The 20157-nt window shown below is 38.0% G+C and overlaps 2 pseudogenes; one reads left to right on the top strand and one right to left on the bottom strand.

The window, feature by feature from the left end:
- Positions 1-7385: 7385 nt before the first annotated feature.
- On the top strand, positions 7386-8071 carry LOC119571950 (annotated as a pseudogene).
- Positions 8072-18873: 10802 nt separating this feature from the next.
- LOC119571951 lies at positions 18874-19852 on the bottom strand (annotated as a pseudogene).
- Positions 19853-20157: the final 305 nt, after the last annotated feature.

The following is a 20157-nucleotide window of genomic DNA, read 5'->3' as shown; positions in this document are numbered from 1 at the left end:
ATATATAGATTACTACATATTATTTTAAATATATATGAAAAGTCATATTGGTATGTTTAAATTTAAATGCAAATGATGTGTGGTCTACAGAAAATCTTTTTCATACAGTAAAAATAAGTAAATATATACCAATAAACGTCGATAACAGTACATCATACATACAATACATAATATACCTATACATAGCATAGTATATTATCATATAACATATTGGTATATTATAAGGATACTAATATAAATATAGATATTAATAGTATAAATATATTAAGATATTAATATAGTATATAGAAATGAATAGATATGGCCGTAGTGTAGGTGTTGTGCAGAAGTAGTGCTGTGGACGTGTGTGTGTGCGTGTGTGTGTGTGTGTGATTTGAATAATCATAGATTCTAAATATATATAATATAAAGTATTATATATATAGATAGTGATAGCTATATATACATATAGTGTGTATATATTACATCCTATTGTTTATATATACTACATACATACTACGACAAACGACACTACAGCACACACATATACCACATTGACATAGCACACTGCGCATATACGCACAACTACAATACACAAATACCCAAACAAATACACGCCAATACAACACCTGCAGTATATTGTGTGTGTTTTGTATAGCGTATTGCGTCGTGTGTGTATATATATGTACTAAATTGTATGAAAGTGTATAACATACAATACCTTTATTTCATATTTTATATACAAATATACTACCATTAAACACCAGCCCACCCACACACACACACACCACACACACCCCATCAGAACACGAAACACCCATACACACACCTAACTACACACATACACACAACACACACCCACACCAACAAACACACACAGAGCACACCCACAACAACCTATATATCAATATATAATATATATATATATAATATATGACATAAGATATATAAGAATAGCCCACGATGGTCCACTGGATAAGCAACGAGAAATTGTGGTCCCGAGTTGTTTCCCGTCACAGCAATTGATAACAAAGCCTGGCGCTCTTATGCCTAATGGCTCCGAGCCGGATTCTCACGGCAAAGGTCAAATCGCAGGTGCTCGTTGAGAAGTCGCCTGCTGTGACATAAGGGGTAGCGTTGGCTAAACCCATAAGGTTGAATCAGGAAGGGTATCCAATCTAGGCAAGGGTGGTACTCAGGGGCCAAATGACCTCAATCAAAATATAACTGAAGAAGAGGTCAAGCAGATACTCTGTATAGTAATTAATAGGCTTGTTTAACAACAACAAAGCAAACAAGCACACACAAAGACACACAACCACATACACACACACACACACTACACACACAACACACACACACACAACACCACACACACACCACACACAACACACATATATAGTATTATATACAAAATAGATATAATAATATATAATATATAATATATTGAGCAAAGTTGTAGCCCGGATATCTCCTTTGTTTTGGGAGCATCTCATCCACAATGTAGTGCAAAACAGACACACAAGTACTATTTTCGTATTAAACTCTATATTTTTATCTATATCCTTTTGTCGAATGACTAGAACCTCTTTCAAACCCACACACGAAACAACAACACACACCAAACCCGAATTTAAGATTCCACATTACTTTTCCTAGTCCAGTCCAAAAATTATGCAATTTTTTTTTCTATGGCAGGCTGTTACCAATATTTTACATACTACGGCTTGTAAGTATAATTCAGTAACACCGCACACATATACTAATACTATATACCACTACAGATAATTAACATATATGAGTTATCATGATATAAGTAAGATCATCTTCATTAATTCCCATATACCTTACATATAACTATAGATATACATAAATAATATAAAATTTACATACATATAATTATATACATTAAGATATCATCTATCATATAAGATATGAGTCCAAATATATATATAGTAAATATCACCAGTGACTGTTACGTGTATATATCTTTGTAAGACATGTCAAATATACTATCATCAATAATACGGTATGCGGCCAATTAAGTTTGAGCAAGACCGTGTACCTCCGTCCCCTAACCTTGGCTCAGCACTCCACTTTGCTCGATCGAGTTGAGTGCTCTTCTTTCCACCTTGTACCATCGACAGCTCCGCAAATATCTTTGATGTTATTGTCCGCTCAGGTAAAGTGCGGGAGTCCTGTCCTTCGGTTTGCCTCTTCCATCTGTGTTCCTACACCAATCACCATGTCAGCCAGTTGTTTCTGCAATACGTTTACTTCTATGCTAATGACTGTCAATAACTTTCCATTTCCTTTTGGTCATGATGTCCCCAAACAGAACGGTCTTTACAATTTTTATTTTTCTAAGCACTTCCATCATTCGTTTTTCATTTCTGTCCAATTTAATCGTAGTACTCGTCTGTAACACCACATGTCAAAACTATTGACCTTTTTCCCTTTCTATCTTCTTCAGCACAAGCCAACACTCATGAACATCTGGATGCCATTGGGAAAACTAAATGTAGTTCAAGTAACCTCGAAGGCTTGTGTTCGTAAGGATAAAATGCTTTGGTCTTCCCAGATGTTATTAAGGTAGCAATTGTGGACGTTTTATTATCTCCAGTGAATCTCATATGTATTAGTTTAAAACACTCCAAGATAATTGAAGCTGCTCACAAATTTTCTCACAACCATATCCATTGATTGGAGCATGTTCATCATTGTTTATTTCCGGTTATCTTATGAATCTTCACGATCGTTAGTTTTCTTGGCATTAAGAAAACACGGCGTAAAGGCCCGAGCCTTTGTTGCTTGCTTCTCTAGAACTTTATCGAGTAGCTGTTTTAGTTCAGTTGATACTGCTAGGCAACTCAAAAACTATATCATCGCGTACCTTAGATTTGATTTTTGTATCCTCCCCAAACATCTATAGTTTCCCCGCTCAATAAATTCTCTAGAGCAACCTCTCATTCAAACTGTTTTCAAGAATATATGTTTAAAAGGTGTGGAAGACTATAATGCAACCCTGTCAGCACGTTCACTCTCTTCTAAAGAACTTCGAACCACTTTCTGGTTAACCCATAAGTGGTTCTTACAGCTGCTTTTATCTTGGTGCATATAAAAAAACATGGCTTTTAGTACGTTGGAACTGATGTGTTTTGGAAACTTCATAACATTCTTTCAGTCACTCCCCAGAGGATATACGTGCTCACAGCGTATCCTAAAGCTTCAAAAAGTGATACGAGGATGAAAACCACCGAGGTATAGGTCTTCCATTCCTTATGTTCTACTGGTTTTTCTCTAATGCATCCATTTCTGACAGATTTAGAATACCTGGTTTGTCTAGTACCTACTTTTACCAGGGCGAAAAACTTCTTGTTACGTCTGCAATTTCTTCTCTTAAACAAACTTCAACTAATTTTTTACAGTCAATATTTATCACAACAAAATTTTTGCTAGCTAAAGAGTGACTTATTAACCGCAATTGTCCTGTTTAGATTAGTTTCATTTTTTTAGTATGGGAGCAAGACTGATTTTAACCCAGTCCTTCTGGCCATCGTTCTGTATCATTCCAATAGTTTTTTGTACAAGTTATTTTTTTTTTTTGTTTTGTAAGAAGCAAGTATTTTAACACCATTGCCATACTAGCATTCCGTTATTATCTCGCGCATTGTTATTTCATCTATGTCCTTGGCGTTCTTGTATTTATTCTTTAATTCCTTTAATGGCTTTTTAGAAACTTCGTCTAGGCGGTGTGGGCGGGTGGGTGTGTTCTCTGTACGCATGTCCATTGAGTCTTAATTATAATGTTGATGTTAGATTCTATTATTCTTTTATGTTATAGGGATTGGAACACTATTGCATAATCCATCTATCTTTGACTTCCTTTTTCCATCACATAAACAAGTCCAGTCTTAATTTTATGATAGTGTTCATATGTCACGGTTTAAATTTTCGTGCTGATGAATTTTCGTACTCCTTGGGTAGAGTAATCTTTAGTTGTCTTTTGGATAGAAAACATGTTCTCAGTTCTCGGATGGCAATTGTTCCATTTTAAAAAAATAGTATCCTTAGTATTCAGTAATAAAATCCTTGTGATATTTTTTTTTTTTATTATGTTTTTATTTTTTTTTTGTTAGGAATTATCAACCTTCTTCAACTGGATTATTGATAACCCTTTAGATTTTAGGCCTCTTCTTGTTGATTCAATTTCAGAAACTTAGTGTTTTTTTTTCAGAATATCCACCAGAAGGGCTAATTTTATTTCTTATTCTTTCCTTAGGCAGCGCTCAAAAGGAAGCAAAGAGTTCTTTAATCCGCGTCTTCGCCACAACAGCAATAATTGGTTTTTTATTAAACTCCATCTTCACAGATATTGAATTGAAGTATCTTCAAAATTTGTTTTTGACACCTGTGATTCTGTAATTGTTAATCAAAGAGTTTTGGGGAAAAAAAAAAGTCGAGCTTATATAAGGTTTGTTGCGACGCTCCATCATTTTGAGTCCTTATTCTTGACAGTCCGATCCCTTAGTATTGTGGTCACTGTTGCAGTCGGAAACCCAACCATAAGATCAGCGGTCTTGTCTAGGTATGTTTTATTGCAACTATGTTACTTTATTGGGTTGTCAGAACCACGACCATGTAGTCTCTTGGTTGCGTGTTCTTTTGGTCTGGTGACAACCCCACAGTGTCCCGTGTCTATAACGGGTGGGTGTGGCCCCCACCCATTTTGTCCTCTAAGCGCTCTCACTAGCACTTCTTTGTCCTCCCCCCACCCTAACAACTTCACATGAAAAATCTTCACCCTTCAATTCAAAAATACACGGAGAAATCTCCTTACTTAATCATTTATAATCGTCACAAGGCCGCGAATTTTCACAGGTTTGCACTTATTTTCGCATCATTTTTAGCCTAAACAGTATTGTCGTTGAGAAATATAGAGATCTAGTGATCCCATTAAAAGTTGCGTTGCCTTTTACATCTCTGTTCGGGAATTGTGTCTAAAGTTTCTTGGAGAGATGTTATAAACAGTTTCCATTTCTTTATCACCGGTTGCAGAATGTTGGATGTTGAGTGCGTAGCAAATAGGTAGAATACTAATGATTATATATGTTTTGCTTGTATGGTCATTTGAAAACTTTTAAAAATGCGACTAACTTTATTGGGCTGTAACCATTAGTCTTTGCAGTTTATTTTTCGTGGAGAAATCATAGCACCTCCGTTTACTATAATTTTCCTTCTTCTATTTCCAGAAAAAGAAGACTGTCCATTGTTTTCATTTAAAGTTTTGAAAAACTATCCATTTACTTTTTACCAACTTGGATCTCACTGATTTCCCTAGTATTTGAATGATTGTATCGATCCATTTCATTCAAAGACAGTAATGTAAAATAAATATTTCACCCGATCTCTTGTCATTGTTCCACATTACGTTCCACTTCCGAATTTTTCTTAATGTGTTTCTTAATTGGACATGTTTTTTCCTTTATCCTTCCTTGGTCTTCCAGTGCTGTTTAGAACATGTCAGGACCTGGTTGCCCCACTGACTCAACGCGCCTCCTTGATAACCCACAAGCGACGGGCGGGTTGTGGTAATGAAGTAAAAAAAGAATAAGATTTCTTAGTATTTAATCATTGGTGTTCGGAGAGAGGTTTGTCAAGAAGGACAGACAAATAAAAGTGAGTGAGTGTGGAATCCCACCAGGCTCCTTCCTCAACCTCCGCACGTAAGGATCTGCTTCCACTAAACTCAGAGAGGTAGCGCTATCTCTGCAGGCTTATAAAACAGTTACACTGTAATAACGCCAGAACATAATTATTTGGTGAACAGACCAGTGCAATCAGCAAACCGAAGGTAGTTGTTCACCAGATATCCACAATAGCCCTGTCGAAGCCGACAAAAGTTTTTTCAAAACCGACAACCACTGGACATAGGAGCTAATGGGTGCTATCCTTGTTCAAGATGGAACCCCATGTGCAGTTTATTAGTCTTACTAGTTATATAACTTACATAGATAATATAGTATAATATATATACTATATATTATATATCTGATATATATGTATATATAGATATAAGATTTTCATATATCTATAAAGTTTAATAACTATATACATGTGTGTTTAGTGTGAAAGGTTATGTGTATAAATACATGTAATAATATTACTTATTGAGAGAAGGGGCAACCTAAATTCCCTGAAGTCTAATAATCGAATTGGTCTGTGTAATGAATGAATAGCAATTTTATAATATCTTGTACATTATATCCAATCAAATAATCCATTCATAATTCACTCAGAACAATCCGCATTCGGAATCCTAATGTGTTGTATGACATAACGCTTAATGCTATATACTATAACATCATACATGATTCCAATACACTGTATCGCCACATATACTGTGACAAATCTGTCGGCGGCGAGACCGACCACACACCCAGTGCTGATCTATATCTACTAGTGTGTGTGTATGTGTTGGTGTGTGTAGTGTGGTGTTGTGTGTAGTGTGGTGTGTGTAAAGAGGCCTCTTACCTCAATCATAGTATTAATATCGGTTTGTGGTGTAGTGTAGGTTAGGATCATGTGATTTCTTCATAACTGGTTTTCTTTGACCTCAGTATTCACAAGACGAGATTCCCTTGACAATAACGTACTAAAAATTACATTTGATGACTTGTTTGATTTTATTGACACTCAAATGTTAATATGAGGAAGAATGACATCACTTGGCTCTTGAATCAACGGATTTATTTGACCTCAATTATACGTCTTTCATTCCACAGAAGGCTGTGAAAGATTTACACAAAAACTATATTTCAGTCATTCTTTACTTGTCCACTTCCTCTGAATAATATAAAACATGCAGACTAACTTTCGAATTCATTTTTTGCACAGACTTGAGGAAGTACATCCATGCGTCGGAGTGCTTATCAGGTGCGTAGAAGCATTTCCAAGTGAGGGGTCGAACGAGCCGACAGCCCTTCACAGGAGCCTTGATGATAATAGGCTTCCATTAACGGACAGTCAGGCAGACACATCGGGGGGGTCTCTCTAAAGTGAGCGCAAGAAGTAGGTGTCCAATCTGAGAACCTATGGTGAGGAAAAAAATCAATGATCACTATTGTTTATTGTCATTACACTATTCCTTTATAGAAACAATATATAACTTGTATATATACAGCGCTCTAAATACATATATATCTAGGACGTATATGTAGTTACTACATAGCCAATGTCAATAAGTTTTAAATTTTGGCAAACCGACTGTTTTCGTTGTTCTTTAAGGGATGGAATTATAAAATGTGATTAGTGAAAATAATACAGTATCCTGAAATATTTATCTATAAGGTTTTTTGATTAATGATTCAGGCAATCATTATTGGTGTTTCGGAAGCAGCGAACCCATGGTAACCGCAATCTCCAGAACCACACAAGAATCACCACAACTAACCCTTATACTACTACTCCGAACTATCTCTACACCCCACAATGTCAAGTCACTGGAGGGCGATGGAGTGGCCAGGCATCCAGGTGGCGGCACCTCCTTCGTGGCTCCTCAAGTTCACGGCCTCACCAAACGCTCAGCAGACCCAACGCCAGAACCTAACCCTGAACCAGCAGCTGATCCTAATTCCGCCAGTACTTATAGTTACCAAGTAGTTCACCATGGCCATCCCCACTATGGATACCACAATGGCAATCGCTACCCTTACAACAGCTATCGCTACAACCGCTACTATGGTTATCCTCACAGATACCACAGCCACCACAAGAGATCAGTCGAATCTGAACCCGAACCTGAACCTCATTACAGCTATCACGGGACGCCCTCACTACTATAATAGATATTATCACAGCTACCTCAACTACTATCCTTACTACGCCGGTTACCGTTACCGCTACAGAGGATAAGGACGGAGGCAGGTATGGCCTGCGACAGGTGTTGTGGCGATGGTTCTTTACCAGATGTCTGATAGTCCGGTTTGCTCACGCCGGTTTTTCAGGCACTGGTAGTCATAAAACTGAGGAAGTGTCTTTGAATGTCGGCATAGCTGTGCACTGTGTACAGAATAAAATTATGATAATTTAATGGAGAATATATTTACAGTCCTATAACTTATGCTATCGAAGATAATGCACACTCAGGATACCTCTGTTTCAGAGAAAAGGCATATTCCTTGTTCCTTCCTTCGTTGTTTTATCTACACATGTATCTCTGTACATATATATGAATACACACACATGCATGTATATATATATATATATATATATATATATATATATATATATATATATATATATGAATATATCTTTATATATCTGTATATTTATGATATATATATATATATATATATATATATATATATATATATATAAAGATATATACATATATGAATATATATATAAACAGAAATACTAACACGGTAAACATGTGTATACATACTACAAGACGTTTTTCGTAGGATAACTCTTTAGACGACGAAAAAAACCCGACCTCTCAATATGATTATTTTTTTTACTGCAGTTATTACATATTATAGTATAGATTCATATATTCATACGCATAGCACACACACACACACACACACAGCATATATATACTTATAAATATATGTATATATATATATATATATATATATATATATATATATATATATATTGTGTGTCTGTGTGTGATTGTAGATATTTATAAGATCATATACTTATACGTGTGTATTCTTCTTCTTTTAACGGTAGGTTCATGTCTGAGCCGCCGTGGTCACAGCATGATACTTAATTGTAGTTTTCATGTTGTGATGCTCTTGGAGTGAGTACGTGGTAGGGTCCCTAGTTCCTTTCTACGGAGAGTGCCGGTGTTACCTTTAGGTAATCATTCTCTCTAGTCTGTGAGGCCATTTAACTCCAGAAATTATTCTTTCTACGACTACAAGACACAGGTAAGGTGCATCATGCAAACTATCTGCCCCTTGGAGAAAAATGATACGTGTGTATGGTGTATGTTAATTAGTTATGTGCAATAATATATGGATGTATCCATGTAGTATATGCATCAGCTGCTAAGAAGAACATCGACACAGTGAAATGTTGTAAAGGCAAATAACGTCTATATGTCAAAATCTTTCTGTGTGTTGAATCGCTATACGCTGATATATATATATATATATATATATATATATATATATATATATATATATATATATATGCATATCTGTATGTATATATATACATTTAATATACATACTAATTTATATTTATATATTAATATGTATATATAACTGAAAAATACATATTTTCCATATACATTTTATATATATATATATATATATATATATATATATATATATATGTATGTATGTATTACATTGATTTTTTTTACATCAGTTCCAAGATTAGTTCCCTTCAATGTCTTTCTGAAAGGAATTCGTAACCTATGACCTCATATGGACTTTGGACTGCAAGTCTTGTTATTTTCAGTTCAGTGTCTAAAACGTTTTCTATGAAGTCATTCATTCACGTCTCTAAAAGTTTACACAGAAATACTATACCCCAGTCGTTTTTCCCTTATTGTCCTTCTTTGATTCATACAAAAAAATTTATTATTCAAGGATTGAGGAAGTATATCCATGTGTGAACATTTCCTAGTCGAAGGCCAGGAGCACAGGAGCCGTATGAAAAGGGGTTTCAACACAGTCAGCAGACACACCCTTCGCTTCCAGCCATGAAGGTCCCTCATGGCGAGCCTCCAAGCAGGTCCACAGCCCATTTCTAACTCCTCTCGACAGGTCTATTCGAGCTACCCAAGCCATGACCTCCTAGGTCGTCTCACCCAGGATTGTCTCACAGAGAGACAACCTGATGGGCAGGGTCATCCACAGGGAAACGAGCTAGGTGCCCATATAGCCTGAGTTGGCGATCCCTGATTATGCAAGTAACAGGTCTTATGCCAGTCTCACGATGTAACCGTGGGTTGGTCACATGGTCCTGCCAAATGTACTCCATGATCCGCCAAAGAGTCTTGTTACAGAAGGAATCGAGACAGTCAGCAAGGATATCACATATGCCTGCAGCTTCCCACTTTCAGCTTAGAAATTGCCATTCTAATATCAGTTAGGGTAGGAGGTTCCTTGCTGATGGGTGAGTCCTGCACAGGTATTGTGATACCACTTGCATCCAAGCTAACTGTTGGGAGGGTCTACCTGGTACAGCTGTTCAAACTACTCAGCCAATGTTTCACAAACCCAAACATGATTCCAGATGATGAGCGGACTGCAGTCATCTGCGAGGAGGGTTCAGTTTTCTCAGGGCTTGGTAGGCAGAGCGAAGGTCATATACCAATAAATGTCCTTCAACCTCGTCAGCAAGGTTCCTGATGAACTGTTCCTTGTCCCTTCAGTGTCCGAGGCCTACACACCAAGGAGTGACACAAGTTCTGATTGCCATTCAGCTGAGCCAGGCAACACGATTCAGTGACCCCCAATGTCTCCTGGGAGATGAAATTCTTCCCTGCCCTCGGGCATGCAAAAATGGGCTCCTGCGCTGCTTCAAGTGTTTTGCACCTGAAGGACTCCCACAGAGCAACTGGGTCCGTCAAGTTTTCAAGTTCTTTGAATTGATCAGAGACTGCCATGGCGAACCATCGGGCACACTCCTCCTCCCTCAGTCTGTCCAAGTGAAACGCTCTAGAGTGGCCACTGGAGGGACAAGGAGTTCTGAAGTGGACCCATAGGATAACCACTACCAGCCTATGGTCAGTGCCACAGAACTCGGCACTCCGGGAAACCCTGCAATTCTAAAGAATCCTCAATTGAGAAGAATGTGGTCAAACTCCTTGGCCACAGTACCTCTATCACTATATGCAATGCGGGTTGAAGCGTTGATACCAGGAGCCAGAAATCCTCAATCTCTGGGACTTAGCAAAGTCCCGAAGAAGGAAGGCTGTTCTCGCTGCTGGGATCAGCTCCCGAGCCATGGGGGCCAACAGACATCTCGCAGCCAGCCAGATCACAGCGGATACCGCATTGAAGTCGCCCAGAACAATGCGAATGTCTCACCGAGGACCAGTCTCAATGCCATAATACACTCATCATCCAGTGTTAACTCAACCACCGAGGGTTGAAGTCGGCTGGAGATGGCTATGGCTACTCCATGGGGGTGATGACCATCGCTACGGACCGACCAGTAGTAGGTGTATCCACCCATACTGCTCATGCCGCATATATATATATATATATATATATATATATATATATATATATATATATATATATATATATATATATATATATATATATATTTATTATATATATATATATATATATATATATATATATATATATATATATATGTGCGTCTGTCTCAACATAAGTACGGTGTATCCAGGGAACACAACAACAACGCCCTCTTTTGCCATCAGTGGGACACAGGCCGTCAGATGGAATGGTCAGCGGTGCGAATTGTCTTTCCTTCCGCTGATGTCCACGCCCGCAGGCTCGTGGAATCCTCCTTAATAGAGCTGCTGCTTAATTTCAACTTGATCAGCGGCTTTTCCCATATTAGAATTCCACATGGTCTATCAGTTCTAGGAGGGTACGTCGTGATGAGTGTGGCTAGAACATGGGAATTTTTATGTTTCTAGCAATTAAAATGATAAAGATATATTGCCTGTTTTCAACGTAGTCTCACTGGTGTGCTTGAGAGCAATCGTGGTTACGCACCTCTATTCCTACCACCGTTACTATCCTAACCACAGCCGTGTCAAGTCACTGGAGGGCGATGGAATGGCCAGGCACCCAGGTGGCGGTACCTCCTTCTGCCTCACTAAACGTTTAGCTAACAAAGCTAACAAAGAACCGACAGCTGACCCGGGCACCACCAACAGGTATAGTTAATCCAAGGTCAAACTCCCTGATGGATACCATGGTTATTGCTACCATTACTCTGGCAACATTCATTACTATGGTTACCCCACACATACCACAATAACCACGAGAGATCATTCGACTCTGAACAAGAACTTGAACCTCGTTACAGCTATTACGGCCACCCCCGCTACTACAACAGATATTATCATGGCTATCCCCACTACTATCCTTCCTACGCAGGCTATCGTTACCGCTACATCGGATAAGGACGAGATCAGGTATGGAGTGCGAACAGGCCTTGTGGCGATGTCAGATATGTCTGATACCTTCCAGCCACTCGTTGGAGGCCTCACAAACCTAAGGAACTGTCTTCTTAATTATGGAATTAGAAGAACATTACAGACTTAATAAATATTACAAAAAGATAACAATGGATTGTTTCTTTACAATTCTGTAACATTGCAATTGAAATTAATTATATGAAATATTTCATATTTATCATATTCGTCTTTTCCGAATAAAGCATCAACAACAAAACTCCCTGAGCCTTGATTTGATACCCATTACAAAGAAATATATAACTTATTCGGATCTGAAAACAGTACATCCAATTACCCATATCTAAGTTCATATTTTGATTTACATATCACACTTTGCTATATCTACTGTATGATCACCAGTGTCTTTCGATGGGAAACTGCTAACAGGGATTTAGGTGCTCATTTCTAAATATAAATATACAGTGAGTATCAACTTTGATTATCTTGTGCAATTAGTAAAATCTTCCTTAATTGAGATCTGTTTTAATCGTTTACAGTAGTAAAATTTATGTCAGCTAAGTTCTTTCTAACATAGAATTATGCCAGACTCTCTACCATAACACAGATGCTGTTCCTTCCACACACACTTGGCGTGTGTACTGTACCCGCCCCCTCTTACTACCTACAATTTATTTTACGTAACACTGAAGCCTCCACTTGTAGAGATAAGACATGGTCTGATTCCGAGTTTTTTTTTTCTTCTTTCTTGTTCTTCTTACAAAGAAAGATTCGAACCGCATCCGGATATGTAAAGCCTATGCTCAGTTTGCTGCTATTTTTGGTGTCATACAGCAGGGAAATGAATGGTGTCACCTTAATATCTATAGCAAGAGATAGGATTTCCCGCAGCGAATTTCCAATCTTTAAGAACTAAATATCAGAGTATCGGGTGAATACTCTCCCATACTGGAATTTCGACCTTCAATTTGGCGGTCGGTTAGCCAAATTAGTACACGTTCAGTAACAACCATACTTTGCTATATACATTAAGTTCTCTTGGAAATTTTCAATTTTGATATGGACCGCAGGAAATGTTAAGAAATGGGTTTTCTAGACTATGGAAGCATCCCTGTAACATCAAAGAGGAAAAGTCTGTAGTGGTCATACCGCAGGTGGCACGTAAACTGTACCTCATGCTTAAGTATCTGTATACACATTTATAGATATGCACTATATATATATAATATATATATATATATATTATATATATATATATATATTTATATATAATTCTTTTTTTTTTTTTTTTTTTGTATATATCTAACACACACACACACACACACACACACACACACACACACACACACATATATATAATATATATATATATATATATATATATTATAAATATATATATATATGTGTGTGTGTGTGTGTGTGTGTGTGTGTGTGTGTGTGTGTGTTAGAGTTTGATACAAAAAAAAAAAAAAAAAAAAAAGAATTATATATATATAATATATATATAATATATATATATATATATAATATATATATATATATATGCATATCTATAAATGTGTATACAGATACTTAAGCATGAGGTACAGTACGTGCCACCTGCGGTATGACCACTACAGACTTTTCCTCTTGATGTTACAGGGATGCTTCCATAGTCTAGAAAACCCCATTTCTAACATTTCCTGCGGTCCATATCAAAATTGAAAATTTCCAAGAGAACTTAATGTATATAGCAAAGTATGGTTGTTACTGAACGTGTACTAATTTGGCTAACCGACCGGCCAAATGAAGGTCGAAATTCCAGTATGGGAGAGTATTCACCCGATACTCTGATATTTAGTTCTTAAAGATTGGAAATTCGCTGCGGGAAATCCTATCTCTTGCTATAGATATTAAGGTGACACCATTCATTTCCCTGCTGTATGACACCAAAATAGCAGCAAACTGAGCATAGGCTTTACATATCCGGATGCGGTTCGAATCTTTCTTTGTAAGAAGAACAAGAAGAAGAAGAAAAAAAAAAAACTCGGAATCAGACCATGTCTTATCTCTACAAAGTGGAGGCTTCAGTGTTACGTAAAATAAATTGTAGGTAGTAAGAGGGGGCGGGTACAGTACACACGCCAAGTGTGTGTGGAAGGAACAGCATCTGTGTTATGGTAGAGAGTCTGGCATAATTCTATGTTAGAAAGAACTTAGCTGACATAAATTTTACTACTGTAAACGATTAAAAACAGATCTCAATTAAGGAAGATTTTACTAATTGCACAAGATAATCAAAGTTGATACTCACTGTATATTTAATTTAGAAATGAGCACCTAAATCCCTGTTAGCAGTTCCATCGAAAGACACTGGTGATCATACAGTAGATATAGCAAAGTGTGATATGTAAATCAAAATATGAACTTAGATATGGGTAATGATGTACTGTTTTCAGATCCGAATAAGTTATATATTTCTTTGTAATGGGTATCAAATCAAGGCTCAGGGAGTTTTGTTGTTGATGCTTTATTCGGAAAAGACGAATATGATAAATATGAAATATTTCATATAATTAATTTCAATTGCAATGTTACAGAATTGTAAAGAAACAATCCATTGTTATCTTTTTGTAATATTTATTAAGTCTGTAATGTTCTTCTAATTCCATAATTAAGAAGACAGTTCCTTAGGTTTGTGAGGCCTCCAACGAGTGGCTGGAAGGTATCAGACATATCTGACATCGCCACAAGGCCTGTTCGCACTCCATACCTGATCTCGTCCTTATCCGATGTAGCGGTAACGATAGCCTGCGTAGGAAGGATAGTAGTGGGGATAGCCATGATAATATCTGTTGTAGTAGCGGGGGTGGCCGTAATAGCTGTAACGAGGTCAAGTTCTTGTTCAGAGTCGAATGATCTCTCGTGGTTATTGTGGTATGTGTGAGGGTAACCATAGTAATGAATGTTGCCAGAGTAATGGTAGCAATAACCATGGTATCCATCAGGGAGTTTGACCTTGGATTAACTATACCTGTTGGTGGTGCCCGGGTCAGCTGTCGGTTCTTTGTTAGCTTTGTTAGCTAAACGTTTAGTGAGGCAGAAGGAGGTACCGCCACCTGGGTGCCTGGCCATTCCATCGCCCTCCAGTGACTTGACACGGCTGTGGTTAGGATAGTAACGGTGGTAGGAATAGAGGTGCGTAACCACGATTGCTCTCAAGCACACCAGTGAGACTACGTTGAAAACAGGCAATATATCTTTATCATTTTAATTGCTAGAAACATAAAAATTCCCATGTTCTAGCCACACTCATCACGACGTACCCTCCTAGAACTGATAGACCATGTGGAATTCTAATATGGGAAAAGCCGCTGATCAAGTTGAAATTAAGCAGCAGCTCTATTAAGGAGGATTCCACGAGCCTGCGGGCGTGGACATCAGCGGAAGGAAAGACAATTCGCACCGCTGACCATTCCATCTGACGGCCTGTGTCCCACTGATGGCAAAAGAGGGCGTTGTTGTTGTGTTCCCTGGATACACCGTACTTATGTTGAGACAGACGCACATATATATATATATATATATATATATATATATATATATATATATATATATATATATATATATATATATATATATATATATATATATATATATATATATATATGCGGCATGAGCAGTATGGGTGGATACACCTACTACTGGTCGGTCCGTAGCGATGGTCATCACCCCCATGGAGTAGCCATAGCCATCTCCAGCCGACTTCAACCCTCGGTGGTTGAGTTAACACTGGATGATGAGTGTATTATGGCATTGAGACTGGTCCTCGGTGAGACATTCGCATTGTTCTGGGCGACTTCAATGCGGTATCGGCTGTGATCTGGCTGGCTACGACATGTCTGTCCGGCCCCCATGGCCCGCGAGCTGATCCCAGCAGCGAGAACAGCCTTCTTCTCCGGGACTTTGCTAAGTCCCAGAGATTGAGGATTTCTGGCTCCTGGTATCAACGCTTCAACCCGCATTGCATATAGTGATAGAGGTACTGTGGCCAAGGAGTTTGACCACATTCTTCTCAATTGAGGATTCTTTAGAATTGCAGGGTTTCCGGAGTGCCGAGTTCTGTGGCACTGACCATAGGCTGGTAGTGGTTATCCTATGGGTCCACTTCAGAACTCCTTGTCCCTCCAGTGGCCACTCTAGAGCGTTTCACTTGGACAGACTGAGGGAGGAGGAGTGTGCCCGATGGTTCGCCATGGCAGTCTCTGATCAATTCAAAGAACTTGAAAACTTGACGGACCCAGTTGCTCTGTGGGAGTCCTTCAGGTGCAAAAACACTTGAAGCAGCGCAGGAGCCCATTTTGCATGCCCGAGGGCAGGGAAGAATTTCATCTCCCAGGAGACATTGGGGGTCACTGAATCGTGTTGCCTGGCTCAGCTGAATGGCAATCAGAACTTGTGTCACTCCTTGGTGTGTAGGCCTCGGACACTGAAGGGACAAGGAACAGTTCATCAGGAACCTTGCTGACGAGGTTGAAGGACATTTATTGGTATATGACCTTCGCTCTGCCTACCAAGCCCTGAGAAAACTGAACCCTCCTCGCAGATGACTGCAGTCCGCTCTCATCTGGAATCATGTTTGGGTTTGTGAAACATTGGGCTGAGTAGTTTGAACAGCTGTACCAGGTAGACCCTCCAACAGTTAGCTTGGATGCAAGTGGTATCACAATACCTGTGCTGGACTCACCCATCAGCAAGGAACCTCCTACCCTAACTGATATTAGAATGGCAATTTCTAAGCTGAAGAGTGGGAAAGCTGCAGGCATATGTGATATCCTTGCTGACTGTCTCGATTCCTTCTGTAACAAGACTCTTTGGCGGATCATGGAGTACATTTGGCAGGACCATGTGACCAACCCACGGTTACATCGTGAGACTGGCATAAGACCTGTTACTTGCATAATCAGGGATCGCCAACTCAGGCTATATGGGCACCTAGCTCGTTTCCCTGTGGATGACCCTGCCCATCAGGTTGTCTCTCTGTGAGACAATCCTGGGTGAGACGACCTAGGAGGTCATGGCTGGGTAGCTCGAATAGACCTGTCGAGAGGAGTTAGAAATGGGCTGTGGACCTGCTTGGAGGCTCGCCATGAGGGACCTTCATGGCTGGAAGCGAAGGGTGTGTCTGCTGACTGTGTTGAAACCCCTTTTCATACGGCTCCTGTGCTCCTGGCCTTCGACTAGGAAATGTTCACACATGGATATACTTCCTCAATCCTTGAATAATAAATTTTTTGTATGAATCAAATAAAGGACAATATGGGAAAAACGACTGGGGTATAGTATTTCTGTGTAAACTTTTAGAGACGTGAATGAATGACTTCATAGAAAACGTTTTAGACACTGAACTGAAAAATAAACAAGACTTGCAGTCCAAAGTCCATATGAGGTCATAGGTTACGAATTCCTTTCAGAAAGACATGAAGGGAACTAATCTTGGAACTGATGTAAAAAAAAATCAATGTAATACATACATACATATATATATATATATATATATATATATATATATATATAATATATATATATATATATATATATATATATATATGTATATGGAAAATATGTATTTCAGTTATATATACATATTAATATATAAATATAAATTAGTATGTATATTAAATGTATATATATACATACAGATATGCATATATATATAAATATATATATATATATATATATAATATATATAATATATATATATATATATCATCGTATAGCGATTCATCCCACTGCAAGATTTTGACCTTTAGGACGTTATTTGCCTTTACTACATTTCCCTGTTTCGATGTTTTCTTAAGCAGCTGATGCATATACTACATGGATACATCCATATATATTGCACATAACTAATTAAACATACACCATACACACGTATCATTTTTCTCCAAGGGGCAGATAGTTTGCATGATGCACCTTACCTGTGTCTTGTAGTCGTAGAAAGAATAATTTCTGGAGTTAAATGGCCTCACAGACTAGAGAGAATGATTACCTAAAAGGTAACACCGGCACTCTCCGTAGAAAGGAACTAGGGACCCTACCACGTACTCACTCCAAGAGCATCACAACATGAAAACTACAATTAAGTATCATGCTGTGACCACGGCGGCTCAGACATGAACCTACCGTTAAAAGAAGAAGAATACACACGTATAAGTATATGATCTTATAAATATCTACAATCACACACAGACACACAATATATATATATATATATATATATATATATATATATATATATACATATATTTATAAGTATATATATGCGTGTGTGTGTGTGTGTGTGTGCTATGCGTATGAATATATGAATCTATACATATAATATGTAATAACTGCAGTAAAAAAAATAATCATATTGAGAGGTCGGGTTTTTTCGTCGTCTAAAGAGTTATCCTACGAAAAACGTCTTGTAGTATGTATACACATGTTTACCGTGTTAGTATTTCTGTTTATATATATATTCATATATGTATATATCTTTATATATATATATATATATATATATATATATATATATATATATACATAAATATAAATATATATATACATATATACATGCATGTGTGTGTATTCATATATATGTACAGAGATACATGTGTAGATAAAACAACGAAGGAAGGAACAAGGAATATGCCTTTTCTCTGAAACAGAGGTATCCTGAGTGTGCATTATCTTCGATAGCATAAGTTATAGGACTGTAAATATATTCTCCATTAAATTATCATAATTTTATTCTGTACACAGTGCACAGCTATGCCGACATTCAAAAGACACTTCCTCAGTTTTATGACTACCAGTGCCTGAAAAACCGGCGTGAGCAAACCGGACTATCAGACATCTGGTAAAGAACCATCGCCACAACACCTGTCGCAGGCCATACCTGCCTCCGTCCTTATCCTCTGTAGCGGTAACGGTAACCGGCGTAGTAAGGATAGTAGTTGAGGTAGCTGTGATAATATCTATTATAGTAGTGAGGGCGTCCGTGATAGCTGTAATGAGGTTCAGGTTCGGGTTCAGATTCGACTGATCTCTTGTGGTGGCTGTGGTATCTGTGAGGATAACCATAGTAGCGGTTGTAGCGATAGCTGTTGTAAGGGTAGCGATTGCCATTGTGGTATCCATAGTGGGGATGGCCATGGTGAACTACTTGGTAACTATAAGTACTGGCGGAATTAGGATCAGCTGCTGGTTCAGGGTTAGGTTCTGGCGTTGGGTCTGCTGAGCGTTTGGTGAGGCCGTGAACTTGAGGAGCCACGAAGGAGGTGCCGCCACCTGGATGCCTGGCCACTCCATCGCCCTCCAGTGACTTGACATTGTGGCGGTTAGAATAGTAGTAGTAGTAAGGGTAGTGGTGATTCTTGTGTGGTTCGGGATCGGCGTGTGTTACCATGGTCGCTGCCGAACACACCAATATGATTGCCTGAAATCATTAATCAAAAACTTATAGATAAATTATTTCAGTGATACGTACTTATTTTCACTAATCAATTTATAATTCATAAGAACGAACATGGTGCAATAAAATATGACATGTATAGTAACTACATATACGTGTATATATATATGTATTAGGCGTGTATATATACAGTATATATTTGTTTCTATAAAGGAATAGTGTATGTACAATAAATAGTGATATTTTTTTCTCACCATAAGCTTCATGATTGGACCTCTTCTTGGCTCACTGAGGACGATGTGTCTGCTGACTGCCGTTAATGGAAGCCTCTTTATATACGGCTCCTGTGCAGGGCGTGGCTTTCGACTAGGAAAGTTCACGCACCTGAAAGCACCAGATCGCATGGATGTACTTCCTCAGTCTGTGAAAAATGAATTCGAATTAGTTGATTTTTATATGATTTAGAGGAAGTGGACTAAGTAAAGAATGACTGAAATATAGTTTTGTGTAAATCTTTACAGCTGTGAATGAAAGACGTAAATTGATTCAAATAAATCCGTTTCAGACAGTGAGTCATTTCTTCATTTAACATTTAAGTTAT

The sequence above is a fragment of the Penaeus monodon genome, unplaced genomic scaffold (genome assembly GCF_015228065.2).
Source record: "Penaeus monodon isolate SGIC_2016 unplaced genomic scaffold, NSTDA_Pmon_1 PmonScaffold_881, whole genome shotgun sequence".
In the NCBI taxonomy this organism is placed as follows: domain Eukaryota; kingdom Metazoa; phylum Arthropoda; class Malacostraca; order Decapoda; family Penaeidae; genus Penaeus; species Penaeus monodon.
Note: the sequence above shows the minus strand (reverse complement) of the source record. Positions and strands in the feature narration are given on the sequence as shown.